The 21,063-nt window shown below is 47.3% G+C and overlaps 1 protein-coding gene across 10 annotated transcripts in view; it reads left to right on the top strand.

Annotated features, from left to right (window-relative positions):
• The window catches only part of NCOR2 (nuclear receptor corepressor 2), a 253,526-nt gene that overhangs the window by 33,511 nt on the left and 198,952 nt on the right, over nt 1–21,063 (top strand). The window contains exon 1 of one of the 10 annotated variants that reach the window (XM_040611119.1): nt 18,692–18,710. The exons of the other annotated variants lie outside the window; for them this stretch is intronic. The gene's annotated coding sequence lies outside the window, so the exon portion shown is untranslated. Of the gene's footprint in view, nt 1–18,691; nt 18,711–21,063 lie in introns of those variants that run through there. 10 annotated transcript variants of the gene reach the window in all.

Genomic DNA, 21,063 nt, shown 5'->3' with positions numbered 1-21,063 from the left:
TGATTTGCTTGTAGCCAAAGTGAGCTGAGCTAGGCTCTGCAGTGCTTTATTGAGCCTGGATTAAGGGTTTGTTACTTTTTTTTTTTCAAATTTCAGTGAGTAAAGAAAAAGAGTTGAAAGTAGAGGGTTTTTTCCATGTTGGTAAGCACATTGCTAGCTGGGTGTTGTTTACCTGCTGGTTATTTCCCAAGCAAATGAGGGGCACGGGCAGACACTGAATAAAGGCTGTGCTTTCTCCTCTGGCTCCAGAGGGAAGCAGCGTGGTCCTGGGAGCTGCAAGGCTCGGGTCCAGGCTGGCAGTGGAGAGTGGCACGTGTTCAGTGAGTCGGTGGCAGAAGTCCAATTGTTAATGGGCAGGTGCTTCTCCTGCTGGTGGGAATTGCAGTGGGCTTGTTAGTGGTGGTGAGAGATATGCCAGGGAGCGTCTGGGGTGGGAAGCTGAGCTTCGTTGCAGCCCTTCATGTTGGTCACTTGCCCCTCAGTGGTGTGCAGGAGATCTGCTTGGCACATCTTTGCTGCTCTATCTCACTTTTGCTGCTGGAGAAACAGGGCAAGTGGTCTCTGGGGCTTTTAATCTTGTCTTTTTACTGAGCACTAAATTCAGCCTTGAATCAAGGCTTTTCCCTCTGGCAGGCAGGTATTTTTGAGGAAAAAGGAATTCTGGGATCACTGTAATTCATTTCCTTGGCACTGTCCTGGAAGAGTCACCAATCTCAGTTTTGCATTCCCTTCGCTGACATTGCAAAATGGTGCTTCAGTGCCATGCTCCTGGCACTGCAGGCATCAGCTCGGGCAGGTTGGTTAACGCGCACAGAGCAATGGCTGTGACGGGTGCCAGCCTGGATGAAGAGCTCTCTGGATCGTGATCAGTGTGGGGAGGTTGGCCAGAGGACTACAGCAGCCAGCTCTGCAAATAGGATGAATTGGCATTGAGACCCTACTGTCGGAATGTGTTAAATTTTAACTTCAATTGTGTGATGTGGTGTAAGCATCACATCGTACTGAATGCTTGTGTTGATCTTGAAAGCTGGAAACTCTGCTTGGTGCGCATGGTGCAGCTGGTTTTGCTTTACTTCATGGAGGTGAGAGGTTGGCCAGAATTAGTACCTACTGCTTGTCTGATCAGCCTGGCCGAATTCACGTTGTCTTGTTTTATCCTGAGGAAATAGCATTGCTTTGGGGTGCCACGTGAACTTCTGCTGAAATGTTCTCTGCTTGTACCTGCACAATAACTGGTGTCACCTCATCCTTGCTTTGCTCGTGTGTTGTGTGTATTGTAAGAAATGCTCCTTGGGCTTGGGAAGGGGCTTTTCTGGGTGTTTTCAGTTGCCAGAGCGCCGTAGCGATCTTTAATCTTGAGGTGCAAACTGTCATGCAACATTTTCCGGGGGAAAAAAGCAGTCTTGAGAGGAAATGGAGCTATAAATGAGTCTGGCTGGGCTTCTGGTGGGGTGTTCTGAGTGAGTTTTGCACTCTCCCTTTTGGCCACGGGCCAGGCTTTCAACGGCAGCTTGGCAGAGCTGTGCTGCATGCTCAGGTACCCCCGAACCCTTGCCTGCTGATGTACTGATAAGCAAGTGCGTGCGTGCCATCTTGGGGCTGATCATGTGTGCGCTCAACCCTGCTTGCAAGTGGCGTGCTTTTATGGATGGAAGTGTGTGCTGGCATTATGCAGTTTACCCACAGACTTTGAGAATGTAACCTTGTAATTTTAGCAGCTGGCTCAGGGCTGCTTCTGAGCAGATAGGCTGGTTAAAATAAATAAATAAAAATACAGGCCTGTTTCCTGTGTGTGTCAATATTGGAATAATTTTAAATGGTGTGTTTTCCCCTGGTCACTGACCTATAGTTTATTCCATTATCGACTGCTGGGTTACTGGCTCGTTGTATTCTGTGGTTAAGTGAACTGTAAGGCTGAAATCATTTGGCTGGGATGGTGTTGCTGGGCAGGAACTCTGCTCTGGCTGACTCAGATTGGGGTGAAAGTGTACCCTCTGGCAACTCAAATACTCATTTATCTCCACCTCCCCCCCCTAATAAACAGGTTAAACAACATAGTGGAGTATTGATCCTGCTTTCATCTGGCGGCCCCAGGCTGTAGCAGTTACCTTTGTGCCACATTCCTGCTGCTTTCCCAACAATGCCTACATTTTCTCTAGAGCTCCCTCCCTCCCCTTGGTGACCTTCTCCTGGTTTGGCTGTGATGGGCTTTGCTGCTGGATGCCATCACCTCCATGAGGCACGTACAGCACCAGCGCAGGACCAGCCTTGGCAGCGTCTGTAGGTAAAAGCTTGCTTAGTTGGTTCGGTGCTGTGAGCACCGTAAAATTGAGTTTTGAGGCTCAGTAGCATGCTTTTGTTCCTCAGACTCTCTTCTAGGAATTGTTGGCCTTAGGTGGGGAAGTTGGTCCTTCTTTCAGGGCTGTTAGAGGTGAACTGAGGGCTGGCTGCAGACCGTGCAAACCACCTTCTGTCTTCATTGCTGCTTGAATGTGCCGTAGCTACTGGTAGATGTTCAGTGATTGCCTCCTCATATTCTCCCTGAGCTTGTGGCAGACCTCTACCGATGCAGTGACTTGCCTAAAAGTCTGACTAAGACTCCTGGAGTGGCCAGTGTTGCTGCTTTTAGCACGGTGCTTCTTTCCGAGAAGTTCCTGAAGCTCTCGGTTATTGTTGGTATCTGAGCTGCTGGTGGTTGATTTGAGCAGAGCCTGATCCGAGACCACGGGCTGTCCTAGCTGTGCCGCCTGCTTTGTATGGAGGCTCTGCAGACACGGGTGCAGAGGGGCGATACAGCTGGAAGTGGGTCTGTTAAGCTGTAAGCTAACACCCAGTAAACCACCATCCCTTTTCCTACCAGCAGCCTGGGGCACGTTATGCAGCGCTGAGGGTCTCCAGCCTCCGCAGAGTCGCACATGGAAAGGCGTGTTTTATTTGCAAGAGAGGAGGGCAGCTCACTGCTGCTTTCCCTTTAAGCATGAACACAGTAACTGAACTTGCACGTCCTGCCTGGGGCTGCCTTAGGCAATTTGGGGTTTATTTGGTGCTGTAGAAAAGTAGCTTTACTACACAAATACTCAAAAATGCTGTTCTCTATGATCCATTCATATTTCAGGTCTAATGAGGACTTGATCTTTGTTGGTGACTGATTTGCGTGTCTTGCTTGTGGGCTATGGGGGTGTTAAAAAGGCCTTTTTGTGTGCCGCTGCTCAGCGTCCCAACCAGATGCATTCATCATCTTCAAAAGAAGCAGGGGAGAAGGATGGCTCATGCTATTTTTTTTTTTTTTTAAGCACTGGCGTTTGGCATCCAAATAAACAGGTGCTCTGGCGTGGGAGCAGAGGAGTACTTGTCTCTCAGAGCTTCTGTGTCTTCTGTCACGTGAGGATCTTCGGGGAGTTTCTATTAAAGAGCTGAGTTTAGTAATGATAGAATTTTAATTTTTTTTTCTTCTGGTGGTGAATAACTGGGTTCCAAGTATCTGTGGCAGGGTAGGCTGGTGCAAGAGGTAAATGTCTCTGGAGTGCAGCCCAAAAATTGCCTTGGATAGAATTAAACTCTGAAAGTAAATAATGTAGCTGCTTTGCAAACCTCCGGCCTTACGAGGCAAATATTTGGGTCTCTGTCAGTCCCAGCATGTGTGCTGCATTCAAGTGAGGTTATGTCTGCTGTTACCGATGGACAGATGCTGGGAGTAATCCCTGAACCTCTGAGGAACTCTGGTCTGGACAGTTTTAGAGACGGGGAATTTTGGCACTTTGGCACAGGAGATGAAATGCATGTCAGCATTGGTCCACACCTTGTATGCAGGTCTCCCCACAACTTGGTGTCCTACCCCTGGGGTTTGACCTCTTAAGTCTGGCCTCGCTGGTTGCTTGGTGTGGAGAAATCCAGCATGGATGGTGTGGAAGAAGCCTTCTAATGCCAGCTTGCTCTTGCCTGAGCCCTGCCAGGGGTGTGTGCAGGAGGGTGGGGGTCCTTGGAAAGGCCAAGACACCAAACATCTGGTCAGTCTTAACTTTCTTCCTTGGCTTCCAGGCGGTGCTGGTTCTAAGAATAAGGCAAACACTGCGGTGGCCTTATCAAGAGACCTCGCTGACGTCAACGTGTGCCTGTCCGTTGACCTTGTTGGACTTTGGGTCAGGTTTCTTTGAAGGCTAGGCATTGAAAGCACCGAGCTGAAAGGCTAGCCGGGGTCACTCAGCCTTTGCTGGGGTAACTCAAGCAAGGACAAGGGGCAGTCTGTGTGAGCCCAGCTGTCGGGAGGGTCAGCCCCAGATGGGATTGAAGGTGGAGGGGTTTTGCATGGCCCTCTGTCTTGAGCTTCTTATGCCAAACATCTCTTACTGATGGGCCTCTTGACATGCATCTCCCTTTAAATGTTTGTTTTTCTGTGTGTCCCCATGGTGCTTTGAAAATCTCTGGGGGCGCCTAAAAGGACTGAGGCACCCAAGTGTCTGTGCACAGGGTCAGAGCAGCATGCTTGGTTTTATTTTGTACTTAAATAAAAGCAGCTCCTGAGCAGATGGAAACATTAGCATTTGAGCTGTGTGCCTTTGTGTTTTGATGTTGTGTCCCTGAGCAGCTAGAGAGACGCATTATGAAGTTCTTGCTTTAAAAGGACCTTGATCAGCAGTCTAGCTAGGGCAGCGTTGGAGAGGACTTGGATGCCACTTTTTGGTGCTTTGTGTTGTGGAGTGCTGCATGCTTCAGGGGATGCCTGTGAAATTTGTTGCAACTCTTATGACATAGAAGAATCCAGATGCAAGCCTAGATTTGTAAGTTGTAAGTGAATAATGTTATCTGGCCAAGAAACATTGCTTTGGCTTTAGAGCTCTGCATAGCAATCAAAGAAACAGAAATAACAAACATGGGGTTTACTTAGAGGTAATGTGAATTTACTTTTTATTGTAAGCCACAGAAGAACAGTAACTTTCACCTAGCGTGACCTTCTTACAAACCGTGGCAGCTCTGTCACTGTGAGTGCCTACAGTGCATGCTGGTGGATGCCTGCTCAAGTTGTGTGCTGCGTTCATCACATTGATCTCTGAAGTGTCGTGGTACCTTACTGACTGGTCTCCTACTCCTTTCCTCCCCCAAGCATGTGCTGCTTCCTCAAGGCGTTTTGGCACCAAGGCGTAGGGAGAAGTAGCATTTAAAACATAAAGGGTTCCAGATGTGAGCATGCCTTGGACACTGCTGGTGGAGGAGAAACCCATAATCCACGCAGGTGTTTACATTATGGTGTGGCCACATGGTATGTGTGGGTAAATACATCCCAGATCAAGCTGATTGTTTTTGTAGGTTAGTTTCCTCTCTTCTTTTTAAACTGTAACTTGAAATCCACACTCGGGGGAGCATGCAACTGTATACCTGTTAGCTGCATTCCCTGCTGCGGTGTCAACTTGATGGCTGGAGCTTCACATTCTTAAATGTCAGCAATTAGGTGTTAGAAGTTCCCCTCTTCCTGCCAGAGGAGGTTGGAAGAGGCCCCTGAGAACTGTTTGCCGTAGGAAATGAGAATTGCCAAGATCCTCTATTTCTACGGAGCCTACGTGATCCCTTCACCTTGTGAAGGGTGGAATGATCCCGGCATTGCCACTTCAGCCCCATCCCTGGCCAGGTAGCAAAGCCTGGTCCTTCTTCTGATGCCGTGATTAGCCTCTATGAAGGCAGGCCGGCAGCGGTGGCTTTGCTGTGGGGCTGAGCCTCCTTCCCTGCTGACGGGATCTCTAGTGCTTAACACTTTCCCTAACGCTGTGCAAATCATTTTGTGACTTTATTCACAAGGAACAGGCAAATGGTTCATATTGCACTTGGGGGAGGTTGCATGCTAATGAAACCAAAAATTAGATTTTCTTTTCCTTGGAGTGAGGTTTAATTTTGAGCATCTTGAACACAAGATCAGAGTGGGGTTGTGAGCTAGACAAAGTTTCATTTTTACGAGAGCTAGCTGGAAAACTCATCACTTCTGCTGATGCTGGCTCTCCTTGGAGGCTTTGTAGTGACTGTGGTTATTACTGCTGTTGACTGTGTGTAGGCTTCGTGACAGAATTGTTAATCTTTGTGGCAGTGATTTCAGTCATTTTGTTTACCAGGTAACCTCAAGATAGAAGACACTACCAGTGGATCTGTATCTTTCCCATTAGCGTAACAGATTCCAAAATGCCAGGTGGGGAACGGTCTGTTCATACGGGTGCTCTTCTAAATTTCTGATGCTTCAGACAAGCCCTGAGCATTGGTTGGAGCAAATTGTGTTGAACTTGTGAGTTTAGATCATTTGGGGGTCTGAAGTTAATTTGGAGTGTGAAAACTGGATGTCACAACACTGTTTCCAAGATGTTGCATGAGGCAGTGGTGTTTGTTCCAGGGTGTGCAGGCCGCTCACGAGCATGGTGGTGAGCAGCACTTCTGCACTAGCAGGGCACAAGGGGTGGAAGGGTGTTCCTGGTTCTGTGTTGCTGCCCAGCTTTTTATTCTCTCTTTTTTTTTTTTTTTTTAATGGATGCTTAGAATACTTGGAGCAGTTTGATTTAAAGAAGAAATGTTCAACTGGAGGAATTAAAAAAAAACAAACACCACAACAGAGGATTACCTAATTTCAGGCTAGTGTCTATACCGTTTCACACTCTCTTACTCCTGTCAGTCAGGGCTCTTTTTATATATGTATGAATTTTCCGAGACAGACTTTGTTGTCTAAGGCTGAGGTATCTTCCTACCTACCACAGGCTATTTCAGGGATCTACTTGAGGTGGTTTCCCCTTTCCCGTTTTTCAGCCATGGTACTGCATCCCTTCTGATCAGGCAGGGAGCTGAGACTTCTGGATCGGTCCTTCAGGGAGCCTCCTGAAGCTGTGGGTGAGGGCAGTCTGAGCAGCTGGGGAGGGCAGGCAGAGCTGGGAGGCTGGGCGGGATGCAGCCGTCTGAAGCAGTCAGAAGGAGGATGCATGAACCAGCCAGTGAGGCTTTGGGGAGCTGGATCCTTCGTTCCTGGCTTTGATTTGGTGTGAAAGGTTCAGCTTCGGGCTGCTGACCTCCCTGGCCCTGAACGTGTTGCAAGAGCAGTTGCTTGCGTGAGACCTTTTTTGATTTCAGTCCTGACCCGATGTGTCATGCTCTGGAGATGATGGTTTTATAAGGACTCTCTTGGGTGATGAGTGAAGCGCTCTGATACGTAACCCCCAAACCTCAGAGAGTATTCAGGTATTTCTTAGGTGAAAAGCACCTGGCAACTGTGTAGGAGGCTTCTGCTCTGACTGGCATGCACAAGCATTAACAATGATAAGTCTGGGGTTTTTTTGGTCCTTTTTTCTTCCTTGAGCTCTTTTGGATTTCTCTGCATGCAGGCAGAACAATGGAGGCATAAAACCGAAGATGTGGTGAATGCCTTCATCCCGGGAGAGGTGCTGAGTGTCAGGGGAGTGTGGGCTTGAGGCTGTCGCATTCCCAACCACATCCTCTAGCGTTTCCTACTGAGGTGGGGCCCAGAGCGGTTATCTGAAACAGTAGCAACGCAAATTGAATGAGCAGTCCGGTTAAATAAGTAATGAAGTTAGCAGGGTGCCTAATTAAATTAAATTCAAAATTATGTATGGATGATGCCTTTCTAATAATTGCCGTAGGTTTGTCATTGAGGTACTCTGCGCTGCCCTCTTGGAGGAAGTTCCCCCTTGCTCAGATGAAGATGTTTGTACCACAGAGGGATGCGTTGTACGCTTCACTTGGCTTTGGCTCCTTCCTGATGCTCTTGTGGCCGTTGCAGTATTGCTGTTCTCTGTTTTACTGAGATGTATGGAGGGAGTTTGGGTGATTTCAGTCTCTGCTGCATATACGATTTTTTGGGGGTGGTTTTTTTGTTGGTTTTTCTTTCTTCCCCCTTCCTGCAAAGGGTTTCTGCTTTGCTCCTGCCCTCCTAGACCAGCCCTGGTGCTTATTCTTTGGTCCCTGAGCCAGATTAATCTTGTAGGGACTGTCCCCTGTCCTTCCCATCCCGCTGCAGGCCTGGGGAGCTGCTCCTGCTTTTGTAAAGCACTGGGGCTCGATGGCACACCTAGTAACTCTGGACACAGTGACTTGAGCCATTGCTTTATTTGAAAGTGATCTCTTAAAAGTAATCTCTTAAATTTCCATCTTCCTGGGCTTCTTTCAAGCAGCAGTGCTTTGAAGATGTGTGTCAGTTTGGGGATAAGCATGAGGCTGAGGTGGAAGAATGGTTTTGAAGCTGCTGAAATTGAAGACACTTGAGAAGACACAGCCATCACAGCCAGTGAAGTAAATTCTGCAGCCAGCATGATGCTGAGCACAGTCTCTCACTGTCCTGGGCACGGTCAGGCACTTAGTGCATTTTGAAGATGGGTTGTCAAGGCAGAGCTGGCTCTGGCTGGCAATTACTGACCTTTGAGGTAATGTATCCTTAATAGAAGGATGCGAGTACATCAGAGGAAGAATTATCGTTGTCATAACCATCTTTTCACCTCCTTTTGAGGACAGGTCTATTAAAGGACCGGTCCTGCCCCTCCAGGAGATGCATACTGGCTTTTTCCAAGGCGATAGAGGGTGTGGGGAGGAGAGTGAGCCCAAATGACTGGAGCTCCCTTGCTGCGTTGTTAATTCCCTGTTGTGCTGTTTGTTTTGCACCAGGGCCTGTGTATTAAGTCCCAGACAGTGTGGTCAGTGCAGTATTGAAGCCTGGCTGATAGCGGGGCAGGACTCTTGGGGACCCACAGCTGGCAGTGCATCTCAGGTGGAGATGCTGTTCTGCCTGAATCAACACATGCATTGCAGAGAGACGCCTGGGACAGCAGCTACAGTGATGAACTATGGAAGATCTTTGTCATATTTGGGGCAGGGTCTGATTCTTTCTTGTTGATGGTCTCCCTGGGACACCCCCCCCGAGTGATTAACAGCAGGCTTTTGTGCCCAGTTTGTTTTCTCCAGGGATGGCAAATGGTTTGCAATAAGCTTTCCTATGCTGCTTTATCAGAGGATCTGAAGGTCCTTTGCAAACCTTTAATTAGTCCTTGATTTGCCTTGGTACCTTCATGCCCATCGGGTTTGTGCCTGAGTGGCAAGATTGGTAAGGCTTGTTACCCCCCCATCTCCCAGAGTGGAAATGTGGAAGGATCTTTGGCCAGAGCCTTTATGAAACTAGAGGAGTTGAGAAAACTACAGGGTCTTGGTGGCTGATAAAACCAAGCGACTTGCATGGGTGCAGTGACCTGAGCAGGGCTCGGCACATTTCATGCACAGTTGCTTTGAAGGGATGCTGATCATTTTCAGCATGACCTGCTAATTATTAGAGCAGATGAACGCTTTTTTTTTCTTTTCTAAATCCACATCCCCCTGCATGTTCTCCTCTCCCTGCTCCTTCCCCAAGACCTTACTTAAGCTAATCAACATGACACAAACAGCCGAAAAAGCAGTATTCTTCCAGCAGCTATTAACCAGAACGGAGACAGCAGGCGTCTGGAGCCCTTCAGGAGAGACTCGCTTGGTATAACGGATTGCTTTTAGCAGCCAAAGTGAGAGCTGCAGAATCAGAACAGAAGAAGTTTAAGCTCCTTTCTTTTCAGGTCCTAATACTCAGTGACCTATATCCTATGATGTAGATTTTGAAGACAACCTGTGTGGAATTTCAGTAGTGATGAAGGGGGCTTCATCAGATATGACACATCCCTGATTAAAAATAAATGAATGGCAGTATCTATATATCTTTTGCTGGTAAGTTTTCAAAATTTCAAGGTGTAAGTCTAGGGTCCTTCAAGGAGAATCTTGTATCCCAGATGGCCATTTAATGTTGGTACAGTGTCCCTCAGCAGCAGAAAACACAGCTCAGGGAGGATAATGTTAATTTGGTGCAGAAGTAGTTTCTGTGGTTGCATCAAGCTGGACACATGGGTTTGTTTTCTCTCATATGTCAAGATTTTTCTTATCTAGAGCCATGGGAGGGATTTTTCCAGTGTTCTCTGGTCTGTTTTAGATGAATACTTAAAAGTTGTGCTTGTGGTGATAACGGAGTAGGCTGAGACAGGGGACGAACTTGTCTTATGAATTTCAGCTGCAGTGGTATGTTGGAAGGAAGCTGAGCAAACGGACATGATGTTTAAATAGCGTGTCCTGAATTGCTTTCATTTGGTTCTTGTTTTGTAAGCCATTGGCTGGGTTTTCTGTCCTTTCAGAAATCAGCAGCTTCTTATGAAATATGGAGCTGTTTAAAAACAGACAGCAGCTGCTCCATCCTTGCGTCAGCAAGGGCTCGGCAGAAGGAAGGGGAATGGTAGACGGTTGTTTAGCTGTGATATTCTTCCCTTCATTGCTGTTGTCATATTGTGTTAACAGAAGGTCTGATCAAATATACACCAGGAAAGTAAGACTTAATGTTTCTTTGTTCTTCTGGAATGGTGCTGGGAGGGGAGGGGGGAAATGTTTGAATGAGACTTTTATTTATGTGGTTCAGATAGCTCGGCGTTGCCTGTGTCGGTGGATATGTTGTTCTGCTCTTATTTCTTAGGCTGTTGGCTGTATTTTTAGCTGGGGAAAGTCTTCACTTGGTTGGTTGTACAAAACCTCTGCTATGTGATATAGAAACCTCTGGGGAGGGGGGTAAATATTTAATGGGGGGGAGTATGCTTTGTTCATGCTGACTTCCTAACGTGTTTTAAACTCTTCTCTTAAAATCTCAGCCAGATTATTTAAAAAATAAAATGAAAAATGAAGAACACTGTTGCACAAGAACTGGAAAGAACCCAAATAGTTTGCTTACTGTTAAAATTGTGACATGACTGGAAACATTTGGTAAAGAAAAAATAATTGCCTGGTGTATTTGTGGTTTCCTGTTGAATCTCAATTTCTAGAGGAGGTTGAAAAACCCATGGATGTTTCCTCAGATTACTAGATAGCATTATACCTTGCGTGCAAGACGAAAGCCCTTCAGCAAAGCATACCAGATATCCATGGCTTGCTATAAAAAGTCTCTCCCATCTGCAACATGACTGTTTTCCCCTTTTTAGTAGAATAGTTTGAGTAGAGATAAACGTGCAGTAAAATTTAGCCAGATCCAGTCTCACTTCACTGAAAGAAGGCTGAGTCTAGATCCCGTCTGGGAGCATCCTACGTGTCCTCAGGTTAGTGACAGGGACAGGGTTTCTGAGCAGTTCCTTGTGCCTTGATCCTTTCTGTAATGATCTGCCAGCACGGACTTCCTTCCAATCCAGGTGTCCCCTGAAGGGTGCTCCGGTGGGTCCTTAGCCCTGGGGCAGACCTTTTAATGATGCTTTGAGATGGGACTGGCTTGTGAGGGAGGAGGGTCACGCAGTCATTCAGCAGGGGAGGGGCTTGAATGTGGTTAAATAGCTGCTCTGGCCCATCTTGCATCACTTCTTAATAATGACCTTGTGCCTGTTGAGTTGTAAAGCCAGAGCTCAAGAGGATCAGGTGGGAGAAATACCAAGGCTGCTTGGAGTCCCCCTTCAGATGTCCAGGGATGTGAGGGAGCCGATCTGGTATGGTCCTGGGATCTCTGGCTCAAGGGGAGAGAATCTGTCAAGGTCCGTGCAGGCACCCTGGTGCGGCCGCTTCTGTTCCATGCTGTGCGCGGCAGGGCCCTGGCTGCTGGTGGTGGCTGTGCCCGTTGAGAGGCACCACCATGGCCAGTTGCAAGGCCACTTCAATGCAAAGCTGGAGCCCCTTTTGAGGAGCATTGGTGTTACGGGGTCATGTGTAGGAGGGGCTGGGTGGACTGGTAGGGTGACGAATGCTGCGGCAGGCTGCTGAGAGGCTGCTGAGGAACGTGGTGGTTCCCATGCCCGGAGGCTTGGGGAGTGTCTGGGAGCTGTTGGGTGAAACCCTGGGCTGGAGCCGCCTCGTCAAGGTCAGCCCAGAGGATCACAGCTCTCCTTTGGCCCACAGCCCCTCTGTCTAGAGTCCTCGCTTGATCATGAAGATGTTTGAAGATATGCAAAAGTATAACTCGTGATGACACAGGGCTTAAGGTTGTGAAACCTTTGGGGCTCCTCTGGATATTCCTGTGGGAAGGGAAGAGTTATCCCTCCGATAACTTCCATGGGGAAAGAGTTAGTCTTGTTAAACACTAGAGGTTGTTTTCTAAAGCAAAGGCAGGGGCTGTGGGGGGAGCGTGGTTAACCATGTAGATGAGGGACAGGCTAAAACTCATAAAGGAAAAATGTACGTAGGAGTGCATAGCTGTGTATGACTGTATTACAGCTTGGAGACCACAGAGATCAAAATGAGCTGCCGTGAAGCTACACTGCTTTCAGGGAGCTGAAAACGACTTTTTGAGATGGATGTTGGGCCCACAACTGCAGGCACTTGCTGTCTGAGAAGATGTGCAGTTGCTTAAAATCTGTTTTTCTGGTTGCCCTGGAAAGCAGTAAAACGTTGGGGTTTTGGTGTAATTTGAAATAATGAAAAACTTAATCAAAAAGTGATGCTTGTCCAGTCCTTTAGCTTTCTGGAAGTCCCCCATCCAGTTTTGAATGTGTGTGTTTGCTCTTGGGCTGCTGGGAGTTAAATTTTCCTCTTGACTCAACTGTGGAAACAGTCTTCATTTATCATTTCCCAGTTTAGCTCCTGTATTAAAATTATAACAAGGCTGGGGTTTATTTTTGTCTTGTGTACATTTATCTCCTGTGTATCCTTGTGTCTATTATTAGTCGTGCTCCATTGCTAAATGGATTGGCCAAGCTCTTGGGGACAAAATATTGAAGCATATGACTAGTCTGCAATATCCCTCAGCCACTCTGCTTTTGCAGTATTCATAGTGGCTGGGTTTACCCAGCATTTGTCATAGCTTGCTTATTTTAAACGTTGAGGACGCAGTAGGCAGAGCCAGCAGATAAGAGATCTTAAATGGCATATCAGTTTTTAAGTGGAAGGAGGGAGGAGGTGGATGTGGAGGGGAGGCTCCAGCTGAAAATAAACAAAACAGTGGTGTGTGTTGGGGAAGTGTCTGAATTGCGTGGCCAGGGTACAGCCCATTTCTTGTTTCGCTTTTTTGTTTGTGTTTTGTTTTGTTTTTTCCTTGACAGGATATTTCTGTTTCAGACTGCAAATAAGGGAATCTTAAATCCCCTGAAAGGACTGGTGTAGTGGTTGGTTAGCTATGGACGTACCCTTTCCTGGATTAATTATATTAAAAAAAAAAAAAAAGGAAACTTTTGATGGGTTTCAGCCTTCTTTTAAAATCCTCGTGACTACCATTTCTACCAGTTGGTGGCTGGATGCCTGCCCTCAGATCTGTACCTAGCTTTCTGGCTTGCACAAGAGTGAGTTGTACTTCCACTGTTCTCGCCTCCTGTTTCCACATCCAGCCTGAGCTAGCTGTTTGGGGTTTTTTTTGTGGGTTTTTTTTTTTTGTTGGTTTTTTTTTTTTTTTTTTTTTTTGGCTTTCTGGGATTTGCTCAGTCTTGTAACTTGGCTATTGAACATCTTAACCATGTTCTTGCTTTGCTTCCAGGGTCTGTTTGTTCATGTGGCCTCTTACATTTTCTGCAGCTCTATCCCAAGTCTTAGGAAGATGCACACTGTAGTAGTATGCCTTCCAGAGGACTACTTTTTGATGCTTGTAAAATTTTTTTTAAATAGCCTAGTTGATGCCTTTGGTAAGGACGTGGTCCAGAATTCACTGAAAGAGTTAGGGAAGACTTACTGGTATAGCACAGCTTGGGATCAGATTCTTGATGTTGTTTTCATTTCCTTCTAATTTGTTTCTCTAAAAGGTGTGATGAAATAATTCCCCCACTCCCCTATGTTTGGGTTTTGTTTTTTTTTTTCCATTTTGAGATACCTTCTTAATAGTGCAGATTTTTTCTTTTTACGGCTTCTTACCACATGCCAGTTTTGGGTGTGTGTAACCTTGGTTGTGCTTGGTTGATGTGGGCTCACCAGTCCACGGGCTACGCTGTGCTGCTGGACTGCTCAGGTTGGAGGGATGCTGCTTGGTAGTGCCAGCTTTCGTACAGATCCTTGAATGAGTCGTCTTTTTCCGCCTCCTCCCTTGTGTTCCTCATCCAGCATCCTTTGGTTCCTATGTATGTGCCACACGCTTCCATGTTTTCCCTGCATTAGCAGCATTTTTCTGACGTTGGCGCTTGTTCCTAAAGCTGTGGCTTGGCCCGCACAAAGCTTTTTCTCTGCTGCAGGCTCCGCTAGTAGAGGCAGGTGTGCCCAGTGTGTGATGTTACCTGGGGCTGGGTGTGTTTTTGAAGGCTCTCCTTGTGGAGCAAGAGGGTGGTTTAGCCCTGGCCATGCCGCTGTGGGTGTAGGAGGCTGGGAGCCGTGTGGCAGGATCAGTGCGCAGCGCTGCGCTCCCTGCAAGGTTTGCTACTGTGGCCACATAATTCCTTGGCAGGTGGGGGAGAGTTGATCAAACAAACCTGCTTCCACTAATTGTCAGGCTTTTGTATTTGTTTCTGTGGTGTTTTGTTTTGTGTGGGTTTTTTTTTTTTGAACTTTAAAGCATGCATGACCGAACAGTTTAATTAGCTGTGGGAACTGCTGGAGATAACTTACTGGGATTTTCAGCAAACCTTGCTGTCCTTGTCATGTTTTTGGCGCAGCACAGGCAGGAGTGCCCATCAGATGTTATCATCTGAACAGAGATGAAAGCGCCTGTGCAGTTGACTGGTGTGTAGGGTGGCTGCTTGCTGGTGGGAACTGGTCCCTGATGTGGTACCCCTCCCCTGGCAGGCTTCTTGTGGGAGATGCCTTGGGCAGAGCAGAAGCCAGGCACACGCTTGAGCCTTGTGCTCCTTGGGGATGTCCACACTCCTTGTGGACCTGCCTCTTTCATCCAGGCCACCTCCTTGCATGTGTCTGTGCAGGGGAGACCGCATGCATCCATTGCTTGTTAATTTGGTAATCTTTGGGTCTTCTCCTCTTCCACCTGCCATCCCAGGATGTTGCTGTGGCTGTGATACTGCTTGCAGGAGGAATACCAGCAGCGTGGTTAAAGTTATATGGGCTTCATGGAAACATGGAGGGGTTTTTGTGGTCTGCCAGCCTGTGTTCAGAGGCTGCTGATGGGTGATATTCCTGGAGACTAGGCTTGAAATCCTGTGCCCTGTGCAGTGAATGGAGGTTCCCCTTAACTTTGCAGAGGCTGGCATTCAGCCCAAGTTCTTCTCCTGGTTCTGTCAGGAAAGTTGTCATGTTTGGATCTCTTGCCGTGGCTGAACGTGTGTTTCCAGACCACGGGAGCTGCCTGAGTGATGGTGGAGGAGCTGGAAGTGGCTCCATTTCCAGAGAGAGCTGGAGAAGTGAAGACCCACCTTGGAATAACAGAGGTTATAATAACAAGGTTCTGGCTCGTTGTTCCAGCTTTATTAGCAATGGCCGAAACTGGTTCTCTGATGTATTTTTCCTGTGCTAATGGTGATTTTATGGTGGTCAAATCAGCCTGCCTTTTTGTCTTGTCCCTGGGCATGAATGGATTGTATTTGGAGCTGGCATCCGTGCTCCAGAGTCTGCTTCATCCTGACACCCAGCACTGAATGCATCCTGGCCTTGCAGTCTGTCTAGAGGCTGTACACGATCAAGTGTACAGTTAATGAGTTTTGAATTGGTAAAGGTCAAAGATATTATTGCAGAAGGTTCACTTAAGAAAAAGCATCCTGTAAGAGGTGCTGTTGGTTATTTTTTCTAAAAAATCTGAGAGGAAAAATTATTAAATGATGTCTTAAAGCTGAATAAAGAAGTTAGTATTGAATGGTTTAATGTCTTACAGATGCTGTGGGGTTGCAGGGTTTTATTTTAAACTTAACAATGGGAGTTGGAGTGGCTCCAGCACTGTAAAGAATAGTCTCTTTAATTAAGGGTTTAAGCTGGAAGAGCATGTGTAGTGTGATGCCATTTTAAAGTTTCAGCGGGGCTTTGTAGTTGTAACTTGTTATTCCCCATCTTGGATCACACATCTGTGTGTCTGGGGTCACGGTGGGGATGTTCCTTGTCCCAAGAAAGGAGGTTGGTCTGTGTAAGGGTAGCAAGGTTTCTCCAGATCTCTTGGCTCTGACTTTATCCTTTTCTCTTCCCTGTGGCTCCTGATGCCCACCGTGAACGTGCCGCACCTTTGCAGGCATGTACACATGGTGCACTACACCCAGAAGGAAACATCAGCTTTGGTTTTCCTGAATATTTTTTTGCTTCCACGTTCTTGGATGTCATCTTTGTATCAGCAAGTGGTGAAGGAGGTTGTGGGGCATGGGACAGGAGACTGGGATCAAATATGGTGTGCTCGGGGAGGTATCCCCGAGAGCCACGGAGGTTTCACTGAAGTAGCAGAGTATGAAATGTAGCTGTGTGTCTGCAGCATTCGGCAGGGCAGGGCTAGATCCCATCCCTGCACAAGTTCCTAGGTTTCAGCTCTCTGTGGATTGTTTGCCTGTTACTTACTGGGGTGGAACCCAGAAAATTTGCCATTAAAAATAAAAAAAAGAAATTATTATTCTCCCCTAGAAAATGCCAGTATTCCAGGTATGTGTCCCTAAGTTCTCATCTGAAAAAGCAATATTAAGAGATTTAAGGTGATGTCACTTAACTTCAGCCCCTTCTCAGCTCATGGGACTCAGGTAGGTGCTCTATGCCAGTTCTGGTTTTCTCCCTTGCGTGTGGCTCTGCCTGGCTCGGCAGCAGCACAATGTGCATTTAATTAGCAGCAGCAACAACTGCTACTTTTGGCCACCTCGGACACTTTTCTGTAAGAAGCCGCAACTGCCAGGGTTTGCTGCATCCTGATGTGTGTTAGGACGCTTGCGTGACTCTTTTCCGGATAGTTACTGTGAGAATTAGGTTCTTCTGTGGCATTAGGAACTGCAGTCTGGCAGCAAAGGCTGAGCAGCTCAAGCCTGACAGGTACCAAGGAACCTTTACGGTTAGCATTTAGTGTCTCCTAGTGTGTTTATTCCCATAAAATAATGAATTGAACCAGAGCTTCAAGCAGCGTTATCACCTTTGCACATTAAAAAAATCATAATCATGCTTTCTGACTTAATGAGTTTTAGAAATAAATGTTCTTTTTTTTTGTTTGCCTTCTGGTTTTCAAGTGTTAAAGGCTCCCCTGGGTCAAGCCTTTTCTTTAGATCGCAGGGGCGGCGGGCTGCCTGTGTGCAGAGGGCTGGCCATGGGACTCACCAGCCACCAGTGCAGAGCAGGAGTCTTCGGGTTTCCCAGGGCAGTTGCCAGACGTGGAGCCAGATCGTGAATGCCAGCAACAGTACCTTAAGCATTGAGAGGGGAGCTAACTGTATTTTTGTGGTATTTTTTAATTTTCTTTCATTTCTATTGTTTTCTTTGCTTATTTGCTAACTTGCAAAATTCAGCAAATTGCAGAAGAACTCCCAGCCCTTGGGGTGAGTTTTACTCGGAGCCGCAGTGAGCCAGCACATGGTGGTTGGCACGTGGCTGAGCTCCTGTTCAGAGGTGTAAATGGGGCTGGTGCGATGGACCTGCTGGCCTTCAGGTGGTCGAGGTCTGGGCCAGGGTGTGGAGCTAGTGGGGTCATCCTGGGCAGCTCTGTGTGTGTATTCAGGGTAAATATTAACTTCCCATGATGTTTGTTAGCTGCTCGTTTTTGGTGGGTTTTGATTGAAACTCAGTCACGAGGCTCCTGAACTTCAGCAGTCTTCACTACACCATGGAGTTGAATGTCTTGAGTGTCTTCTCCTCCTCTGTTTGCATTTTGCTGCTAGTCCTCAGTCTTGCTGAGGTGTGTTAGTGCTTTTAACTCATTCAGCTGCAGGATAAGCCCGAACTGTGCATGGGGCAGGTTGCCCTACAGTGGCACAGGGTGTCTTGAGTGCAGTTGCTTCTCCAAGACATCCCTGCAATGCTATCCAGAAAGGGTGGGTGAGTTCTCCCCGGACTTGCTGAGAGAGGATTTATAAAGCCTCTTGCTTCGCTGCAGCTCTGCAAATCACACACAGAGCCCCACAAGCCTCATCACTGCTTGCTCGGGAGGGCAATGACAAAAATTGCGTGCACAAGTGTGACTTTGCTGTCTGTTTTCTCTCAAGCTGGGCTAGCTGAGAGAGCCTTGTGCACAGCTTGCTGGAGCGAACGCAGCAGAGCAAATGTACCTGCTGAGTAACAGACTGAAATAAAACCGGAAAAACCCAGACATCGCGCTGAGTCTGTGGCAGTTACTGCAGATGCTGCGCCAGTGAGAAGTCAACAAATCCATTAAATGGGAAATGGTCCCTGTGTGCCATCCCTGGGAAGAGGAGCATTGCCTGCACCACCCCACAGTGACCCCACACCGTACATCTGGACAATGCCGTGTGGCGGCGCAGGAAGGAAACGGTTAAAGGAGGAGAGGTTGTCGAGTTGGGTTAGCCATCAGATAGCTAATATTTTAGAGGTTTTTCAGAGCTAAGCTATAAAAAGGCCGTAGCAGTATTTCAACTCGCCCATTGTCTGCTGGAAGCCAGCCAGCGTTGCCATGCCGACGAGGAATTATTACTTGCTGCCAGAGCTGGAGGAAAAGCTCATACTTTTGGCTTCAAAACAGGAGGGGTGGACTTATGTAATCCACTGTGTTTATAGGCTGAGACTGGCAGGAGCATTGAGAAATAATTACAGGCTTTCCATTTCATTTCCAGCTTGGTTTTAAGGCTGTGTGGCCTCTCTTTATTTATTTATTTTGAAGTTGAGAGGGTGGCTGCTAAAGATGCAGGAGGTGATGCGGGGATGCTGCTTAGGTAAGTACCCCCCACTTCCCTCCCTGGGCTGGCTGGGCTGCTTTTGTTTTGGTGGCGTTTTTGTCTGGAGAGCTAAACTAGGCCACAGCAGAAAGAAGTTGCTTTGAAAAACTGGGACTTGGCCCAGCGACACAGAAACAGTGTTTAGTGCTGGAGGCCGAGAAGACACTTTTGCGGTTGCCCGAAGGTGGCCAGCTGCTTGCCGACAGAGGTGAAGTGTGAGGTTTTGCAAGTCCCTGCTGTTTTGAGGTGATTTTATCCCTCCAGCCCTCCTTGGCTTGGGGCATTTATTTTTTTGGGGGAGGGTAGCAACAAGGGAAAAGGAGAAAAAAAAATAAGTTTTTTTTTTTTGTTGTTGTCTTGGTCTCATGTATTGCTCCATCGGATGGAGAGGGATTTGTCAGTGTGATCAAAGCAGTTTTGCTGATGTTTCGTGCTGTGGAGAGGTGAATTGCAAAGTTTAGCCTGTAATTAATGTGGGTTTGTTCATCCCGGGAACAGTCAGCAGATGATGCTGTAATTTGGGTTTGCCTGAAAAGCAGTGCGTGGTGTGTTTTGACTTCGGTCAGGCTGGTGGGAGTTTGCAGCTGCTGTTTTTGTGCTGGCTGTCGCATAAAGGGAGTTATTGCTGGTAAACTTGGCTCGGGAAACTTTGAGGTTGGGTGGTTTTGCTGGTTCCGAGGGTCGTGGTCCTGTAGTCCTGGGGAGGATGCTTCTGGTGCGGTGGGAATCCCTTGCCCGGGAGAGATCGTGGGCTCGTGCTTTGGCTGGGGAGTGGGGCTGGAGAACGGGCTGTGCGGCTGGGACGTGAGGCTGAGCTGTGCTGTGCTGAGCCACACGCTGCTCCTGAAGGAAAGGAGTGTGCTACAACTGTGACTTTAAAAATCTCTTTGACGTGGGGTGTAAAGCTCCAAAGAGCAGACAAAGCCTGTTTTTGGAGGGAGTACGAAGAAGAATGCTTTGATATGCTGCAAACTTGCTGTGGAAATTTGAAAGATACATAGAAGCTGCAGTGTGCTGTGAAATATGTATTTTTTTTGTTAACATCTTCCTTCATTGCACGGTGTCCTGCTAGGGAGTTACGTTCTGAGTCCTTGCTAATCTGTCTTTTTGCCGTTGTTGCATGGTGTGTACAGGTTAAATATCCCTACCTGTGCCAGTCTGCTCTGTGGAGTGTAGCCTGGTGTTGCTGGCATGCTTCACTTCAGAGGTCCTGCACGTGGGGACAGTTACTGTCCCATATAAATGCGTTTGGGCCCTGACTTGAAATACAGAGGTGCCTTAGTGGAACTGATGTGCACAAGGGGTTGTTGAACGCACACTGCAGAAATAAACTGTTTTTTCCACAGTTTCAGGCAAAAACTTGAATGGTGGTATGCTTCAAATCAGGAAATGTCCCTTGAAACAGGAGGTTTGACTGGTGTTATCAGAGACACATGGGTGTGTTATACAAAATAATTCAATAATTATCTGTAATGCTGCTCTCACTCCTACCGCAGATGCTGTTGGACTCAATGCAAGTTAGATTTGTTACTGTGAGGCTTTTTTTTTCTCTTCCTCTGGGATTCTTGCCAAGATGAACTGTATGTTCTGTTCTTAAGAACTATGAGTAATGTATGTGTGAATCTATAACATAAGTAATACGAGTATATAAAAACGTGTGAGTGTGCAGGATTCGTGTATTCTGAGTCTACAGAGCACCGCACACATGCTGTATGTGCCTTCAGAAATAGGGTGCGATACATGTCTGGGCGAAATTAATGACATGCCTTGCAGTTACTGCTCACTGCAGAGCCCTGTCTGATGGCCTGATCCCAGAGAGCTGAACCGAAATCCCTGTTGCCAGCTACAGTTTGCCTATTTAATTGCCCTTTTGGAGGAGTTACAAATCGGAGAGAGTTGGAAGTCCCTCCCTGCACTTACAGCAGAAGTCAGCCTCAACAAAGACAAGAGGAGATGCTTGCACCATAGCCTAATGTTTCCTGAGTCGTCAGTGGAGCAGGGGGGTGTCCGGGGGTGGTGGAGGGCTGTGCCTTGGAGCAGGGGGTGCTGGGGGTCCCACTCTGTACCACCCCATGTAGGTGCTGCTCTAGGAGCTGCTGTACAAGTAATGCACTCTAAGGCAGGCCTGCTGTTTCTAATGGGATTTTTTTTTCCTTTTAGATGAATAAAATGGGCTTTCTCTCATAAATTATTTTTTTTAATGTGAAAAATGAGAAGGTGGCAAGTAGCCAATTCCCCTGCCTCCCTCTTCCCAGCTCCGATGAGGTCATTGCCTCTTAAAGTTTATACCACGTGCTGTGAGACATGGCTGGAGGAGCAAGAAGACAGCAAATGCCTGTCTCGGGGCGGG

This window comes from Falco naumanni, chromosome 1 (genome assembly GCF_017639655.2).
Source record: "Falco naumanni isolate bFalNau1 chromosome 1, bFalNau1.pat, whole genome shotgun sequence".
Classification (NCBI taxonomy): Eukaryota; Metazoa; Chordata; class Aves; order Falconiformes; family Falconidae; genus Falco; species Falco naumanni.
The sequence above is the reverse complement of the archived record's forward strand: the minus strand, read 5'-3'. Positions and strand labels throughout refer to the sequence as shown.